Here is a 17,009-nt window from a genome sequence, read left to right on the forward strand (position 1 = left end):
TTTGAGTCATTCAGTGTGGTATCCCCATAACATAGTGTAGTACAGTGGTTGCTCAACTAAAAGCTTTGCAATTATGCTGCGGGACTTAGAGGTAATTTGTGGTTTAGTACGGTACCCTGCATCACTACTTCATTGCTACAGACCAGCGCAAGGGGGAGTTAGAGCACTGATTATGCTTTTGGGTCCCAAGGCACTACTGTGTCTCTAACTGACAATGAATGGGTGACATAAACCAAACAGAAACTGATAATTGTGCACAACTTCAAAATTGAATTTCAATGAACTGATTGATGAGTATCAAGAAGGTGATTGAATTTAGGAATTCCTCTGTCCTGAATTTAGGAATTCCTCTGCCTTGAAAAATACAATAATTTTTTTGTTACTACTCCTCAGTATTACTTACTAAAGCTGTTGTTACACTAAGGTTTTATTTCAAGAGAAACTTAGACTGCAATTAGGGTGTGGAAATTTGCTGTAGCCTACAGCCGACCAGTTGTTGTACAGTGCCCGAGTGGCACAGCAGTCTAAGACACTGCATCTCAGAGCAAACAGCTTTGCTGCAGATGCTGTTTCAATACCCGTGCCTGGTGGGCCCAGGAGACCCAAGAGGTAACGGTAGGCTTTTGGTTTCTCTCCCTCTAAGAACAGAAATAAATCATTCTAAATAACAAACTGGCTTTATTTACAAATTAGTAAGAATGTCTTAACCCGTGATCAAGAATGTCCATTTTCTCGCTCACTTTAAGTTATTTGAAAATGAATTAATCTCCAAAATATCGTTATTCTTTAAACAAAGTGATTAGAATTATATAAAAGCCCCTTAGATATTCTCACAGATATATTATTAACCTATTTTCCACACGCGTTGCAGGCTGTGAATTCTGCAAAGAAAGTTTCTAGGATTGGCTGTTAGCAGGACAATATATATATAGGTCATATTGGTCATGGCTCCTGAGTGGCGCACAATGGGATTGCCTTGCAGTTCTCAAGCTTTATCCACTGAGATAGAGGTGGGCACACTAGGTTCAAGGCATGAGGGCAGGGAGCACAGGACGGGCTGCAGAGCAGCGCACAGAAGACGGACCAAGCCCATGGGGAAGGGAGGAGGAGGAGGGAGTGGCTGGACCCCCGCCCCACTGGATTAAAACAATATAGCTAATAATGGCGCAAAAATGCCCCTTAGATATGAATTCGGAGGGCAGTAATTATTAAATGTTAAAGCATTAGACCTTTCACTAAAGTTGTCAGTCAAAAGTTATACTTAAATCCGAACTGGATTTATCGAAAAATGACATGAAAAGCACACATTTGTAAATCCCAAACTGTAAAAGTACTTAGAAAGGTAGATACAATTTATTTGTGACATTGTGGTTACAATAAAGGATGTAAACAAGATGTTGTGTTTTTATTTACAGCTGGAGGCATTTAGAAAACAGGTTTTCAAACATTTGTTTTTCACAAGTGCACTGTAGTACTGTAGCAGGTGTAGCCCTATTAGAAGACAATCCTCTTTATAGCCCGGCTACTGTAGGTGTCACGTCCTGACCAGTAAAGGGGTTATTTGTTATTGTAGTTTGGTCAGGGCATGGCAGGGGGTGTTTGTTTTGTGTTTCGTTTTTTGGGGGGTTAATGTTCTGTTATTATATTTCTATGTTCGTTCTAGTTTTTCTATTTCTATGTTTAGTTTATTGGGTTGACCTTCAATTGGAGGCAGCTGTTCCTCGTTGCTTCTAATTGAAGGTCCTATTTAGTAGGGGTGTTGTTCCATGGGTTTTTGTGGGTAGTTGTTCCGTGTATAGCTGTGTGCCTTACAGGACTGGTTTTCGTCATTGTTTTTGATTGTTTGTTTTGGTTTTCTTCTTAATAAAAGATGAGTATTCACATTCCCGCTGCGTTTTGGTCCTATCAATACGACGAACGTGACAGTAGGTGTGATAATTCCCCAACTTGCAATGTATTTGATGCTTAAGTACTCTAAAGTGTTACATTTCTAACTCAAAACAGTAGTACAGTATTTCTTCAACATCTTTATGCTTTCATTAAAAAAATAATGAGAAAAAAATAAATTCAAAATGCAGATATTATTTAAACTACATTTTAGTTGCACTTCCACCCAGCTCCACGACAACGTGTAAAACCTTGTTGCGGGACTTAGAGGTTTGGCCAGCTGGGATGCCCTTGTCCAAAAACCAACAGATGGAAAAAACCTACACCAGTCGAGCAATTAATTTCAACAGTAATCTTCATTTTAATTTGACTTTACAAACAACAAGAGGGCTTAATTAGTCTATTTCTTCGGAGCCTAGACCTATATAAAATAACTTAACTGGCTGAGGTAGACTATGAGGCTTAACAGCCTAATAAAAGTAGGATTCTTTTATTAGATCTACTTACAATTGCAACTGGTGAAAAATGTAGCATCCTACATAAACCAATTATTTAAAGAAAAAAAGTCTGTGTCGGGATAGCCTGCTCTTGTAACAACAGAACAAACAGAACATACTGTCAGCTTGAGATGTACATTTCCCTGGACAACCTCTCACAATAATATTCAAATTTACTAAATACAGTCATATAGGCCACTAAGTTACTTATTCAATGAGAAAAGTTACATTTCCTCTCAGACACAATCTTGTGGATGTCGGGTTTGATGGATGGATGTGATTTTGATGTGCAGGCAGTCCTCGATTGACTTATGTGATAGCCGGTTCCTGTAATGAGTCTATATTGCATTCATAGAGGAAAATGAGGACTCGCAGGTGTAAGTCGATCCAAACATTGTTAGCACATAAAATTAAGGTTTCTTTTTTGTGCTGTATACATCTGAGCATGCCACCCACAACGCACACAGGGACTCGGCACTTCTGAGCACATCCCTGATTTGGCTCGATGTCTGGAATTCGATCAGTTCAGTTTGAATTGCAGCCTCATCCAGTGAGGGTATAGTTTTCTTAGCAAGGGAGGAGTATTCTCCACCTGGGCGGACTGTGAGAGGATCACGTACAAACACAATGAAATCTGGTGGTTAAATTGTCCCTCGGCTGCTTGATGAAATCTTCCATCACCTCTGTGACAATGCTGCCGCCTGGTCCAAATCAAACCAACTCAAGCTTCCTAGTCTTTACTCAAATTTCTCCACCAGGTCCAGACTGTTTCCATCTTCCTTGTAACTGCAGATTTAACCCGTTTACGTTACAGAATATGTCCACAAAAAAAGCAAATATTCTATATGTGTAGGGAAGTATTTAAACACTTGCTTAGGTCCAACCTCTGATCTTTCCAAGCATTTGTTATATGCTAAAACAGGATAAAAATTGTAAGAAAAATAAGAAAACATAAAGTTAGCAGTTAATGATTTGCAGTTAACGATTCAATGTTTCTGCGTCGGGCCACTATATGGGGCGGTTATACCACTGAAAGTTCTATGCTTAGATTTATAATTACGTCTGAGATTGAACTATTTGCAAACAGCGATATTTTTATTTCATTTCATTTTCATTCAATAATACACACTGGCTTGGCATTGGGAAAATATGTTAAGATGAACGCATATCTCTCTGTCCATTCTGCACTGAAACTTTGATTTTTATTATCCACCTTTCTTTTGATACTTTTTGAGACAGACATTTTATCTTGCTGTCAAGCAAATTGTTCTGAACAAATGTTGACTTCAAAAAAGTAATGTAGCCTACAGTAGGCTATGTAGACTTGTTTTTCTCCACCAATCAACCACCGAGAAATAGACAAAAATACAAATAGCAGATACATTCCATTACAGCTGTGCCATCGTAGGTTTGGACAGCAAGTTTCTCTATGAAGTCAAACACAGATTGCGCATCTCACCCACTTCAAAGTAGGCCAAGAAACGTTCCTGAATAAAACCCTGATCATCCACATACCGGACAATAACTGACAACTGCAAGCAGACTGGTGGCACCATAGGTCCCAGAGCGGTGGGGCAATTTTTACCCCCTAGGGCCTGGAGATTTTCCTTATGTTAACCTAACTAGGAAAACTCTGGACCCTATAAGGTTTGACAGTGATTAATCAGTTGTAAAAAGGTTTCATATGGGCTATGGGACCAGTTTTTCCTAATCAGGTCACATGGTTTTAAAAAACTCCTGGCCCTGGGGGGATGAAACCCCTGTCAAACTGCAGCTAATGTAAGTTAGTTTACCCAGGGCAGATAAGATGTATGTAATGATCGTCTGACAGAGGGAACCAAGATGCAGCGTGGTAAGTGCTCATATTAACTTTAAATAAAACAAGAAAACAAAAGCCAACAGTTCTGCCAGGTGAACACACAAGACAGAAAACTACACACAAACACAGTGACAAAAAAAACCTACTTAAATATGGCCTCCAATTAGAAGCAATGAAGAACAGCTGCTTCCAATTGAAAACCAAACCTGAACATAGAAATAGACTAAATAGACATTAAAACAGAACATTACCCAAAACCCAAGACACATAAATCAAACACAGCCCTGCCACGTCCTGACCTTACTATAATAACAAAATGACCCCTTACTGGTCAGGATGTGACAATGTAACATTATGCAGCCGCTCTTATTAGTAGCCTACAGTTGATCAGATGGAAAAATAGTCTCATTTTCATCCCATACAGCATGATCTATCTATCTATCTATCTATCTATCTATCTATCTATCTATCTATCTATCTATCTATCTATCTATCTATCTATCTATCTATCTATCTATCTATCTATCTATCTATCTATCTATCTATAATTAAACATTTGTTTCTCCATGCCTGTCTCAGAGCAGCGTAAAACGGTGCTGAAATAGACGTCCACAGTGGGAAGGCTATATAAAACAATATTTTGGTCTTCCCTGTGGCTCAGTTGGTAGAGCATGGTGTGTGCAACGCCAGCGTTGTGGGTTCGATTCCCACGGGGGGCCAGTACAAAAAAATAATAATAATGTATGAAATGTATGCATTCACTACTGTAAGTCGCTGTGGATAAGAGCGTCTGCTAAATTACTAAGATGTAAGATGTTTTGGAGATTGTTTTTGTTTTCAAAAAAACGACAGTGAGCGATTGTAATCTGAATAAAGGCCAAAATAATATTTATAAAGGCCAAAATATAGCAATGCTAATCAAATACATTGCAAGTTGAGGGATTTTCACAACAGTAGCTGGGCTATAAAAAGTCCATTGTCCTGTTAATAGGAAACATTGTTTGCATGATGGGCCACACCTGCTACAATACTACAGTACACTTGTGAAAAACACGTTTTTCAAAACACGTTTTCAAAATGCCTCCAGTTGTCCGTCACTACCGTAAATAAAAACACATCATCTTGTTTACATTCATTATTGTAACCACGATGTCACAAATAATTTGTATCTAACTCTCCAATTACTTTTAGAGTTTGGGATTTACAAAATGTGCACTTTTCATTATTAGTTACATTGTTTTAGTTCGAACGTGCAGACTTTCTTTCTTTAAATGATTGTTTTATGTTGAACGCAACATTTTTGACCAGTTGCAATTGTAAGTAGACCTAATAAAAAAAATCCTACTTCTATTAGGCTGTTAAGCCTCATTACTGCCTGAGGTAGGCTAACTTATTTTATATACTGTAGGTTTAGTCTCCAAAGAAATAGACTGCAATTAAGCCCTCTTGTTGTTTGTAAAGTCAAATTAAAATGAAGATTATTGTTGTAATGAATTGCTCGACTGGTGTAGGCTATCTGTTTGTGTGCAACACTTGCATAACAAGTTAGCTATATTTTCAGCAACAGCCACTGTTCACCTCCTATTGATTGCACTGCGGTTGCCTCCAGTTGTTTTTCAAACATAACCTTTATTTAACTAGGCAAGTCAGTTAATAAAGAACAAATTCTTATTTACAATGACGGCCTACCCAGGCCAAACCCGGATGACGCTGGACCAATTGTGCGCCATCCTATGGCACTGCCAATCACGGTCAGATGTGATACAGCCTGTATTCGAACCAGGGGCTGTACTAATGCATCTTGCTCTGAGATGCAGTGCCTTAGACCACTGCGCCACTCGGGAGCCATGACCAATAAATATATCTATATTTTTTCAGAACATTAACCGTGTGTAGGTAGATACATGTGTATAGGTAGATGTGGAAAGGTAGATACAAATTATTTGTTGCCAGTTGGGGAGGGGAGTTTTTCCACACCTAGCTCGGCTATTAGACAATTCTTTAGTATAGGTTGAATAGTCTATTGTTCAGCTAATAGCCCATCCTTGAAACATTGTTTGCAGAATTCACAACCTGCTACAGTACGCTTGTGAAAAACAAAATGCCTCCAGCTGTCGAAACACAGAATATCTAATTGAAGTGTTTTTGCCACAATGTTTTTGGTTGCACAGTCGGGCTAGAAGGTTGGGGGTTCGAAACCTGCTCCCTGCTTGTTTCATTACATTATTACGCCGATCTCAGAGCAAATAGCCTGGATTGTTACTCCCATCTTGTTCCTCGCCCTCTTCCACGCGTCATCTCCACCTGAGTGGCTCGCTTGTGGGCGTGATGGCAGGATATGGCAGCATCTTCGGTTGTGCGTCAAGAATTCAGCATGGCAAGTTTGTATGAAGGTCTGGTTATTCACAAGTAAAAAGTAATATTCTCTAAACCGCTCTGGTGACAAACTTTGCTGCCCTGTTTTCAATCATCCACATGGCTGGGAGAACCTATTCAAGTAAGTAAATACATTTCAAAAATGTTTAAAAAAAACATGTATTATTAGCTAACTAGTAACAGTGCATTTTAACTCAAATGAGCTGCTAACGTGGCTAGCTAGTTTACATATTGTATAGATAGCTAGCTAAATTATTTACATTTGACCAGCTACCTAACTTCATATTAGCTAGCTATCTTGATATATTTACCACTGTAAAATACATGTGTAGGTAGCTAGCTAACAGCCATGGAGGAGGGTGAAAGGATAGCAGGCCCAGCTGTCAAAGTGATAGAGTAGGCTATTCTGGATAGATCAGGTACTTTAGTCTAGTTCCAGTCCTTATAAGTGAGGACAGAGAACATCATATTCAGTGCTGTCTAATTTGAGTATAATGAAGTCTATTTCTTGTGAGGTATTCTGTCCGCCGATACAGAGAGCTGTGAACGCCTGTCTGCAGATTAAGAAGTCCCAATGAAGAGCATCTGTTCTCAGTCCTAGTCCTGGGTACTCAAAGGGGTGCTCATTTTTGTTTTTTGCCTTAGCACTACACAGCTGATTCAAATGAACAAGTCATCATCAAGCTTCAAGTGGTATTAATGTATTCATTTGTGACGCTTTTCTTGATATGATCCTGCTAATGTCACAGGCTACACATGCACATGTCTATCTAGCCAATGATATCATGATTTGTTATAAGAGATATTATAATTTAGTAATTCACAATGATCTGGTAATGTAAGTCTAAAAATGACATTATCTTCTATTGTTTGTCCTCATGAGTCTGTTTTTCAGCATAAAGTACTCTGTAGCCACTTAGTGTGGACACCAGGTGAGACCACACACACACAGATTCCTGTTGAACACAGTCTCTTTACGTTATTTTCTCAATAACAGTCTCTCTCCTTCACTTCATCCCTCTCCCCCTTCTCCCTAAATCCTCTAGGTAATATCAACTGTTTTGGTGAACCCCTGCCCCATCTGAACTGGCTGACACAGAGAGCACAGCATGATCATAAGTGAGAGGTCACTTGGTCGGGTCAACAGGAAGTATTATTAAAGAAATGCTTTACATGGAAATACAGATAGAGATGTAGTAGTCCCAGAGTTAATGATCCAAGGTTAGTTTTGCATTTCACCTCCTGATGATTATGATGACTGACTGTGTTAGAATAAAAAAAACAAAGCTTAATCATGCTCTCTCTCTATCCATCCTCTTTGCAGATCTTCTCCAAGTCGTTAAGGTTTTGAGGCTGACGTTTGGCAACTCGAACCTTCAGCTCCCTCCACAGATTTTCTATGGGATTAAGGTCTGGAGACTGGCTAGGCCACTCCAGGACCTTAATGTGCTTCTTCTTGAGCCACTCCTTTGTTGCCTTGGCCATGTGTTTTGGGTCATTGTCATGCTGGAATACCCATCCACGACCCATTTTCATTGCCCTGGCTGAAGGAAGGAGGTTCTCATCCAAGATTTGATGGTACATGGCCCCGTCCATCGTCCCTTTGATGCGGTGAAGTTGTCCTGTCCCCTTAGCAGAAAAACACCCCCAAAGCATAATGTTTCCACCTCCATGTTTGACGGTGGGGATGGTGTTCTTGGGGTCATAGGCAGCATTCCTCCTCCTCCAAACACGGTGAGTTGAGTTGATGCCAAAGAGCTCCATTTTGGTCTCATCTGACCACAACACTTTCCACTTCGCGGCTGAGCCATTATTGCTCCTTTACGTTTCCACTTCACAGTAACAGCTCTTACAGTTGACCGGGCAGCTCTAGCAGGTCTTGTTGAAAGTCACTGAGCTCTTCAGTACAGGCCATTGTACTGCCAATGTTTGTCAATGGAGATTGCATCGCTGTGTGCTCGATTTTATACACCTGTCAGCAATGGGTGTGGCTGTGAAATAGCCGAATCCACTAATTTGAATACATACTTTTGGCCATATATTGTATTTTGAGGCATGCCTTGTAAGAGGCTACATTTGTGAGAGTGCTGTGCCAATTTAACAAATAGGTGGTGTAGTGCCCCATGAATTAAATGTACATAGGGGACATATTGGAAGGCAGCAAGTCATAAACATTTAATGGTTGAGTATTTTTCATGTCCTTTGATCTGTTTTACAGTGTATGACACGCACAAAGAGGTGATTTGAACCATGTTCGACTTGTTTATTTCTTAGTTATTGAAATTTGAACACATAATGATGATAGGATATTGTTCTTACGATTCTGTCATGGCTATCACCAGCAGTACCATCCTCTCCCATCTGAAGCTCTATTAAACTTTGATACACATGTGTGTTATTACACAGTAATAACATCTGCTGGCATAAGACCACTGTCGGGTCTGTGACTATCGTTAAACTTGAAGACTTATTTTTTCAAATAATTTCTCTATGTGTAATTTAATTACGCAATTAAACTAATCAAGTAACTTTAATTAACTAGGAAGTCAGGGCACTACGGAACATTTTTGTTTATAGCGTGTCAATTTCCCGAATATATCTCTTCAGATATTTTCATATCTTATCGATTAGTTATTCTCATTAACCTATTATTATTACCTCATCAGTTCTCTTCACTGAACGTCGCCCTTGGATATCTGCATGACCCTTGGATATCTGCATGAACCCTAGCCTAAATCATGAATCAGCGATATACAAATTGGCTTAATTATTTATTTACTAACTAACAAAATAATTACATAGCAAACAGTAGATATTTGGGTTACTACATGATACAAAGAAAAAGTCCCTAGTGGACGAAGCCGATATGACGGCTTGGAAGACAAAGGAAAGGGGTTGGGATGGAGAAAAAGTGGGAAAGACTAAATGGATTCACTACACACAGTTGATAATTATATTAATTGAAATGCTAATCCTTTGCACATGAAATAATTTCAATGTATATATTTACATATATAATGTATATACACTGCTCAAAAAAATAAACAACACATCCTAGATCTGAATGAAATAAATAATCTTATTAAATACTTTTTTCTTTACATAGTTGAATGTGCTGACAACAAAATCACACAAAAATAATCAATGGAAATCCAATTTATCAACCCATGGAGGTGTGGATTTGGAGTCACATTCAAAATTAAAGTAGAAAACCACACTACAGGCTGATCCAACTTTGATGTAATGTCCTTAAAACAAGTCAAAATGAGGCTCAGTAGTGTGTGTGGCCTCCACGTGCCTGTATGACCTCCCTACAACACCTGGGCATGCTCCTGATGAGGTGGCGGATGGTCTCCTGAGGGATCTCCTGCCAGACCTGGACTAAAGCATTAGCCAATTCCTGGACAGTCTGTGGTGCAACGTGACGTTGGTGGATGGAGCGAGACATGATGTCCCAGATGTGCTCAATTGGATTCATGTCTGGAGAACGGGCAGGCCAGTCCATAGCATCAATGCCTTCCTCTTGCAGGAACTGCTGACACACTCCAGCCACATGAGGTCTAGCATTGTCTTGTATTAGGAGGAACCCAGGGCCAACCGCACCAGCATATGGTCTCACAAGGGGTCTGAGGATCTCATCTCGGTACCTAATGGCAGTCAGGCTACCTCTGGCGAGCACATGGAGGGCTGTGCGGCCCCCCAAAGAAATGCCACCCCACACCATGACTGACCCACCGCCAAACCGGTCATGCTGGAGGATGTTGCAGGCAGCAGAACGTTCTCCACGGCGTCTCCAGACTCTGTCACGTGCTCAGTGTGAACCTGCTTTCATCTGTGAAGAGCACAGGGCGCCAGTGGCAAATTTGCCAATCTTGGTGTTCTCTGGCAAATGCCAAACGTCCTGCACGGTGTTGGGCTGTAAGCACAACCCCCACCTGTGGACGGCGGGCCCTCATACCACCCTCATGGAATCTGTATCTGACCATTTCAGCTGACACATGCACATTTGTGGCCTGCTGGAGGTTATTTTGCAGGGCTCTGGCAGTGCTCCTCCTGCTCCTCCTTGCACAAAGGCGGAGGTAGCGGTCCTGCTGCTGGGTTGTTGCCCTCCTACGGCCTCCTCCACGTCTCCTGATGTACTGGCCTGTCTCCTGGTAGCGCCTCTATGCTCTGGACACTACGCTGACAGACACAGCAAACCTTCTTGCCACAGCTCGCATTGATGTGACATCCTGGATGAGCTGCACTACCTGAGTCACTTGTGTGGGTTGTAGACTCCGTCTCATGCTACCACTAGAGTGAAAGCACTGCCAACATTCAAAGTGACCAAAACATCAGCCAGGAAGCATAGGAACTGAGAAGTGGTCTGTGGTCCACCTGCAGAACCACTCCTTTATTGGGGGTGTCTTGCTAATTGCCTATAATTTCCACCTGTTGTCTATTCCATTTGCACAACAGCATGTGAAATTTATTGTCAATCAGTGTTGCTTCCTAAGTGGACAGTTTGATTTCACTGAAGTGTGATTGACTTGAAGTTACATTGTGTTGTTTAAGTGATCCCTTTATTTTTTTGAGCAGTATATTTACGCCCATATGTCGTTGTTGTCTTCTCTGTTGGAATCGCCTGTCCGTCTGCTGGAGAGTCAGTTCATCAGAGAGTCTCTGGTTAACTTCTCCAGAAGTCACAATGTCCTTTGTGGTTGTAGCTTTCTCCGCAGCTCTGGGTAGTGTCTGTTGTAATGGATGCGTCAGACCCGAAAGTCGTTGCATAGAATAGATGTTTCACCGGTTGTTGGTATTCTTGTACTATACTTACGTAATTTCTAGCTGCAGACTAGTAATTATACGTCTCAGATTTGCTCTTATTCTGTAGTGATCGATAGTCTCAGAGTTTAACCATTACCAGCATTGTAACCAAAACTACAGCTGTATGTTCTCCGTGGCCTATAGAATTGTAGCCATTCCAACGTAGGGACTCTGTCCCGGCATTCTCTGACAATGTATATTTTGTAGGAAGTGAGTTTTATACTCTGTGGAAGAAGGGGCTGTTCTATGACGCCTAATGTGATGTCTATGCTCACAGGGGTGTGGCCCTGACTAGTTAATCTTTATATGAAAATCCATACTCTCATTTAGAAGGTTAACATCACATTACAGCTTTTCACAAATTGTTTCATATTTAATCACACACGTTTCACAATATTTAGACATCAACCTGACAGCTGGGAAATGTACACTTTAAGAGATACAGTTGTGTGTGTTTCCTGTCCTTCATGAGATCACCAAATGAAACATTCATCATGACTGTCCATTAAGTGTCCACGGACCATTCCCACATTCTCAAAAGTAGACACATTGTTTAATTATTCAAACTTTTGATGTCCAAGGGTCTCTCTGTGTTCCACAGTTTACATTCTAATCTCGAATACAATAGAGCATAGGGACAGCGTATTTTATGACCGACCATAAAACAGTTGACTTCCCACTCTCCCCCTCTATGAGAGAGAGAGCATGGTGTAGAGCGGACCCCCCTGTAATCTGATCCTTCAGATCGTCACAGGAGAGTTATGACACCACCTGGACTTTGGGAGGAAGGCCCCATATACCACTGACTGACCACTATACCAGCTGCACTGCGATGGCAATAACAATCTAAAGTAATTTAGACCTTCAACTCTCCCTTTCTATCTGTTACCATGACACTAATTAAGACATTGATTGAATTGTATTCCTCAATAAAAAAACTAAGTAACAATATGAAATAGTTGTTAATGTGTCTGTCAATATTCTGTTTTTCAGTTAATACACGTCTACCTTATCACTGCTGTATTTACCACAAGTAAGAGTACATCAATTTGTTTGGATTGTTTTATTATATCACTGTGTTGGTGTCTCAGTGGTAAAACAGTACTGCTTGTCATTTGGTGCTCCAGGTCTAAACCTCTTTCATCTGGTTGTTAATGTCATTGGGTATTGATTAACAGAAAGGGTATCAATAATTAACTAAAGACAGTAAAAATCCTTCTGTCACAATGCGAACCCTTCAGCCTCATTTACATTCCTTAAAGGATGCTGGGCTGGAAAAGAGCCAATGATTTGACTGTGGCTTTCTGTGGAAAAACAGCACATGAAAGTAGCAGCAGCTTTTTCCACCTTGTTTTAACCTCAGCGTATATCAGTTTATTGTACGATTAATGCTAGTTTCTGCTGGTTGAAACCAGTGGTTGAAAGTCTCTGGTGATGATGTGTTTTGCAAGGTGCTATTTAGGACTTATAGTAATACGTACCTTTGACTCTCACTTTTCTATCACTCCTATCTTTTGAACCTGCTCTGGCACAATTTAGTGCTAATACAATGTGGTTCTGTATCGATCTCTTTGTCTTTACCGCTCTCTCTCTAACCCTGTGTCAAAAGGCCTGCGAATTCATGGATGTTTTTTTTCTTACAAATGGAGATCAAGACGAAGTATGAGGAGTATTCCTCTTCCCTCCCACTCCTTCTTCATTCCTCTGTTCCACGCTCCTCTGCCCTCCCCTTAATTTTCCCCCTCCACCTCTTCTTTTTTCCTAGCCCCCTCTACTTCAACCTCCCTGAGTTCCTGCACTTTTCCTCCTCCCTCCCTCCCTCCCTCCCCACCCATCCCTCCTCCTCCTCGGTTCTACCCTGTCTTCCTCTATCTGGTGTGATAGGAGGTGCCTCTGGGGTCTGGTTAATGATACAACACTGGAGCTGCTGAGCACACAGACAGATAAAGAGAGACAGGGGAGTGGAAGAAAGGGAGAGAGAGAAAGAGAGAGAGAGAAGTAAGAGTAAGAGGCATGGGGGGAGCCAGGTGAGATCAGAGAGAGGAGAGTGAGGGAGAGGAAAGATAAAGGATTAGGTAATAGTAGGTAAACAGAGAGATAGGAGTCAGTGTGTTAGTGTCTGTACAGGTGAGTGGACTGAATAGGATTTCCCTTCAAGCTACAGGTGGAGAAAGCCTGATACAGGACCTACACAACACTTATCCTTAGCTGGATTTACAGAGTGCTGGAGGAAGGTCTTGAACCTCATGTGAAGATCCATGTGGTCACCCTAGCAGCTACACAGACTCACCCTCCGTCCTACCCCTCCTCTCTTCACAGACTACAGGTGAGTCTAACTTAAGTCTTTTCCCCTGTAGCATCAATGTATTTGTGCCAAAATGAGACCTGTTGGAGTAACATCAGAACCCAGTTGCAACTATGTGCATCTAGTTTTTGTGAGCTCGGGTTGTGACTTTAGTGACTGGCTTGGGGGCCAGTGGAATTTTTAAACATGACTGACATGCACTTCAGGCCAATTAATTCATATTTTCCATTTAGAAATGAAATAGTTTTGTCTATAATTACAGAGTGGAAAATGTAGTCTCTTTATCTACTTTATTATTGTTAGTTGTTTGCTGGGTGACTTTACAATCACTGTAATACCATGTCTAATCTCTGCCCTGTCCAATGTTCAGGGTGAAGTAAAGGTAATTGGGGTCACGTGAACAGCGGGCGCTAGGCAGTGCGAGATGGCATCAGAGAAGATGGCTGCCGTTTCATGGGCTCTGAACCAATTGTGCTATTGTGTGTGATTTGTCGCGTTATTTGTAACTTATTTTGTACATAATGTTTCTGCTACCGTCTCCTTTGACTGAAAAGGATGACGCAGATGCTAAGCTACAGGTCTATTTTGCTAGCACAGACAGGAAAATGTTCCGGGAATCTTCTGATGGCATTGATGAGTAGACAACATCAGTCACTGGCTTCAGTAATAAGTGCATCGATGATGTCGTCCCCACAGTGACCGTACGTACATACCACAACCAGAAGCCATGGATTACAGGCAACATCCGCACTGAGCTAAAGGGTAGAGCGGCCGCTTTCAAGGAGCGGGACCCTAACTGTAAGAAATCCCACTATGCTCTTCACTATGCCCTCTGACTGCCCTCAAACAGGCAAAGTGCCAATACAGGACTAAGATTGAATCGTACAACACTGGCTCTGACACTCATTGGATGTGGCAGGGCTTGCAAACTATTAAGGACTACAACGGGAAGCACAGCCGCGTGCTGCCCAGTGACACGAGCCTAGCAGGCGAGCTAAATTACTTCTATGCTCGCTTCGAGGCAAGCAACACTTTAAGACGACTGTTTGATCTCGTTCTCCATAGCCGATGTGAGTAAGACCTTTAAACAGGTCAACATTCCCAAGGCCGCAGGGCCAGACGGATTACCAGGACATGTACTCCGAGCATGCGCTGACCAACTGGCAAGTATCTTCACTGACATTTTCAACCTCTCCCTGACCGAGTCTGAAAAACCAACATGTTTCAAGCAGACCACCATAGTCCCTGTGCTCAAGAACACTAAGGTAACCTGCCTAAATGACTACCAACCCGTAGCACTCACGTCTGTAGCAATGAAATGCTTTGAAAGGCTGGTCATGGCTCAGCGTTCAATATCATAGTGTCCTGAAAGCTCATCACTAAGCTAAGGACCCTGGGACTAAACACCTCCCTCTAATACTGGATCAGGGTTGTGTACTCAGTACCCCCCTATACTCTCTGTTCACCCATGACTGCATGGCCAAGCATGACTTCAACACCATCATTAAGTTTGCCGACGACACAACAGAGGTAGGCCTCATCACAGACAACGATGAGACAACCTATAGAGAGGTTGTCAGAGACCTGGCCGTGTGGTGCCAGGACAACAACCTCTCCTTCAATGTGATCAAGACAAAGGAGATGATTGTGTACTACAGGAAAAGGATGACCGAGCACGCCCCCATTCTCATCGATTGGGCTGTAGTGGAGTAGGTTGAGAGCTTCAAGTTCCTTGGTGTCCACATCACCAAAAAACTATCATGGTCCAAACACACAAAGACAGTCGTGAAGAGGGCATGACAACACCTAATACCCCTCAGGAGACTGAAAAAAGTTGTCATGGGTTCTCAGATCCTCAAACGTTTCTACATCTGCACCATTGACAGCATCCTGCCTGGTATGGCAACTGCTCGGCCTCTGACCGCAAAGCACTACAGAGGGTAGTCCGTATGGCCCAGTACATCACTGGGGCCAAGCTTCCTGCCATCCAAGACCTCTACACCAGGTGGTGTCAGAGGAAAGCCCATAAAATTGTCAGAGACTCCAGTTACCTATGTTATAGACTGTCTTCTCTGCTACCACACATTAAGTGGTACCGGAGTGCCAAGTCTAGGACCAAAAGGCTCCTGAACAGCTGCTAGCCCCAAGCCATAAGTCTCCTGAACAGCTAATCAAATGGCTCCCCGGACTATTTTACGCTGCTACTTGTCACTGTTTATCATCTATGCATAGTCACTTTACCTCTACCTACATGTACATATTACCTCAATTACCTCGACTAACCTGTGCCCCCGCACATTGACTCTGTACTGGTACCCCCTGGTACCCCCTGTATATAGCTTCACTGCTGTTATTTTATTGTTTCTCTTTAATTATTTGTTATTTTTCTATTTTCTTCCTGTAGTGTCTATATTGCATTCATAGAGGAAAATGAGGACTCGCAGGTGTAAGTCGATCCAAACATTGTTAGCACATAAAATGAAGGTTTCTTTATTGTGCTGTATACATCTGAGCATGCCACCCACAACGCACACAGGGACTCGGCACTTCTGAGCACATCCCTGATTTGGCTCGATGTCTGGAATTCGATCAGTTCAGTTTGAATTGCAGTGAGGGTATAGTTTTCTTAGCAAGGGAGGAGTATTCTCCACCTGGGCGGACTGTGAGAGGATCACGTACGAACACAATGAAATCTGGTGGTTAAATTGTCCCTCAGCTGCTTGATGAAATCTTCCATCACCTCTGTGACAATGCTGCCGCCTGGTCCAAATCAAACAACTCAAGCTTCCTAGTCTTTACTCAAATTTCTCCACCAGGTCCAGATTGTTTCCATCTTCCTTGTAACTGCAGATTTAACCCGTATACGTTACAGAATATGTCCACAAAAAAAGCTGTGTGTGCAGCTTGCAGTTAACGATTCATTGTTTCTGCGTCGGGCCACTATATGGGGCAGTTATACCACTGAAAGTTCTATGCTTAGATTCATAATTACGTCTGAGATTGAACTATTTGCAAACAGCGATGTAGACTTGTTTTTCTCCACCAATCAACCACCGAGAAATAGACAAAAATACAAATAACAGATACATTCCATTACATCTGTGCCATCGTAGGTTTGGACAGCAAGTTTCCCTATGAAGTCAAACACAGACTGCACGTCTCACCCACTTCAAAGTAGGCCAAGAAACGTTCCTGAATAAAGCCCTGATCATCCACATACCAGACAATAACTGACAACTGCAAGCAGACTGGTGGCACCATAGGTACCAGAGCGGTGGGGCAATTTTTACCCCCTAGGGCCTGGAGATTTTCCTTACGT

General features: G+C 41.8%; 1 protein-coding gene across 4 annotated transcripts in view; it reads left to right on the forward strand.

Moving 5' to 3' along the window:
- Nucleotides 1–13,376: 13,376 nt before the first annotated feature.
- The window catches only part of LOC115174456 (cGMP-dependent protein kinase 2), a 49,577-nt gene continuing 45,944 nt past the window's right edge, over nt 13,377–17,009 (forward strand). For 2 of the 4 annotated variants that reach the window (XM_029732989.1, XM_029732992.1), the window contains exon 1: nt 13,379–13,711. The gene's annotated coding sequence lies outside the window, so the exon portion shown is untranslated. Of the gene's footprint in view, nt 13,712–17,009 lie in introns of all 4 variants that reach the window. The other 2 variants (XM_029732993.1, XM_029732990.1) reach the window with 2 other exon arrangements.

This window comes from Salmo trutta, chromosome 35 (assembly GCF_901001165.1).
Source record: "Salmo trutta chromosome 35, fSalTru1.1, whole genome shotgun sequence".
Lineage (NCBI taxonomy): Eukaryota > Metazoa > Chordata > Actinopteri > Salmoniformes > Salmonidae > Salmo > Salmo trutta.